The sequence below is a fragment of the Gossypium arboreum genome, chromosome 4 (genome assembly GCF_025698485.1).
Source record: "Gossypium arboreum isolate Shixiya-1 chromosome 4, ASM2569848v2, whole genome shotgun sequence".
Classification (NCBI taxonomy): Eukaryota; Viridiplantae; Streptophyta; class Magnoliopsida; order Malvales; family Malvaceae; genus Gossypium; species Gossypium arboreum.
The window spans coordinates 89,618,509-89,621,123 of record NC_069073.1 but is presented as its reverse complement, the minus strand read 5'-3'; the positions used below and the strand labels follow the sequence as shown (position 1 = coordinate 89,621,123).

The 2,615-nt window shown below is 38.7% G+C and overlaps 1 non-coding gene across 1 annotated transcript; it reads left to right on the top strand.

Annotated features, from left to right (window-relative positions):
* Nucleotides 1-2,097: 2,097 nt before the first annotated feature.
* LOC128292001 (small nucleolar RNA R71) lies at nucleotides 2,098-2,204 on the top strand. The gene has a single exon (XR_008281985.1). It is a non-coding gene; the product is annotated as a small nucleolar RNA R71 (small nucleolar RNA).
* Nucleotides 2,205-2,615: the final 411 nt, after the last annotated feature.

The following is a 2,615-nucleotide window of genomic DNA, read 5'->3' as shown; positions in this document are numbered from 1 at the left end:
CCGGTTGAACCTTAGGAATAGATAGGATACAAATGTAATGACATTAGGGTTATGTGTGATTTTGTGTAAGACCATATCTGGGATATGGCATCGACATTTGATTTCGTGTAAGACCATGTTTGAGACATGGAATTGATACAAGATATTGTGTAAGACCATAGCTAGGCTATCGACATCGATATATGTGATCCCATGTAAGACTATATCTGGGATCTGGCATTGGCATCTTAAAATGTGTATAAGATTTTCCTGGGTACCCTTTAGTATTCCAAGTGGTTCAATGAGAAATTTGAAGATTTTACCAAAGATGTGAAGGACTGTGATTATGTTATGAAGTGGTACAGGTACGTACGCAAAACTCATGAGATATAAGCTCGGTTTATGATGCATTATTGGTAAGGATGCAAATGAGTAAGATATGCCTACGATGATTTGATGATTATGTGAAAATTTATAATATGCTATGTGTATGTTAATACATGTTTAATGTTGTTAATTATTTACATTTAAACTTACTAAGCTTAAAGCTTAACCCCTTCCTTTCTTTTATTCCTTTTAGTGTCGCAAAGCTAGCTTGAGGATCAAAAGTCATTGGAGTATCGATCACACTATTAACTTAGTCATTTGGGTATAATTGGTTTTGATATTTTGAATATGGCATGTATAGGGGACTTGGACTTTTCGTTTACGTGCCATATTAATTTGGCCCAATGCGTTGGCTAATAATGACTTGACTATTCATTTTGTATATGGCTATGAGATATGGTTCTTATTGATTATTAGGGTATAAACCTATTTATATATCCATGCATGTGCCAAGGGCATTCATGTTGTGGTTAAAATTGTTTGGCATGGTTGAATTGTGAATGTGATCATGGATGTTAATGATGGAATCGTCAGTAAATGGTATGATGAAAAATAAGATATGAATGTGTAAAATGGAGTAAATTGATGTTACATATTGCATGTAATTTTGTAAACTTGGCTTAACAAGGTATGGTAACATGAGCATGTATAAGTGGATATGGTGTTTCCATGAACATGACTTAATTGATGATGTTTAAGCACTTAATTATGCCTTGTTAATTGCCGTTGAAATTATGTATGTGTTTGAGTAAATAAGGGTGGCAATTGGCTTGGAAAATAACCTCAAATTTGTCCACACAGGTAGACACACGGGCATGTGTCTAGGCCGTGTGTGACACACGGTCTGCCCCCATGGGCGTGTGGTTTGACCATGTGTCCCCTGCACCTTAGTTTTGAGAAACAGAATGCCCAGTAGTAAGCAGACGGGCATGAGACATGGTCGTGTGTCTCGGCCGTGTGAGAGTCACGGGCTTAGGACATGGGCATGTGCCCTGGCCGTGTGAAGCCTGCACCTTATTTATGAAAATTCATGAAAATTAAATTCACCACACGGTCTAACATACAGGCGTGTGACTTGGCCGTGTGATCCTATTTTCTTGATGATGTCATAAACAGAGAGTTACATGGGCTGAGGACACGGGCGTGTCTCAAGCCACACGGGCGTGTGAAACCACATGGCCTACCCACATGGGCATGTGACCCTCCAAAAAAATAAAATTTTCTAAGTGTTGTAAAAGTTTCAAAATTCCTCGGTTTTGTCCCAAACTACTCCCAATCTATGTTTAAGGGCTCGTAGACTCATATAAGGGACGATATGCATATGTATGAATGGTTTTAAATTGGATGCATTTTTATTACCTAGTTTGGTATGAATGTTTATGTTTAAGTCCGGTAACGCCTCGAACCCTGTCTCGGTGTCAGATACGGGTAAAGGGTGTTACAAAAATATTAAACCCATTAGTGGTAAAATTTTTAAGCATTGAGGATACTGAATATACTTGAGATGCAAGTGAGGTTAGAGCGTCTACTTCATGTATTCCAGTGACTCATCTTCCTGAAGTTGCTCGATTGGTTGGCCATTAATAATAGTTGTTGGCAATCCTCTCGATGATTTCCTAAGCCTCATTGTACGACTTAGAAAGGAGAGCACCATTAGCAGAAGCGTCCACTACCATTCTCATATGAGCATTTAGACCATTATAGAACATCTCAAGTTGGATGCAATGAGGGATTCCGTGATGAGGGCACTTTCGTAATAATTATTTGTACCTTTCCCATGCCTCGTACAAGGACTCATCATCCATTTTTTGGAAAGCAATGATCTCGTTCCTCAACGTAGCATTCTTACTAGACGGAAAATACTTTATGAGGAACCTTTCTGCTAACTCTTGCCATGTGAAAATTAAATTTGGTGGCAATGAATTCAACCAGGCTCGAGCTCTGTCCCTTAGCGAATATGCGAATAGCTTCAATCATAGTGCATCTTTGGGTACTCCAACTAACTTGAAAGAATCGTTCACCTCCATGATCAGTTTAAGTGCATGTGAGGATCTTCGGTAGGCATGTCATTGAATTGTCCCACTATCTGAAGCATCTAGAGCATGACTAGCTTCAATTCAAACTATTGTGCGTCAATTTTGGGTCTTCTAATACCCAAATTAAGATCATGAACCACTAGCACAGCATACTGTCTTAAACCTCTATCCTTATCATCATCAATAAGGATAGGATTTTGGGCAAGTTGTAAT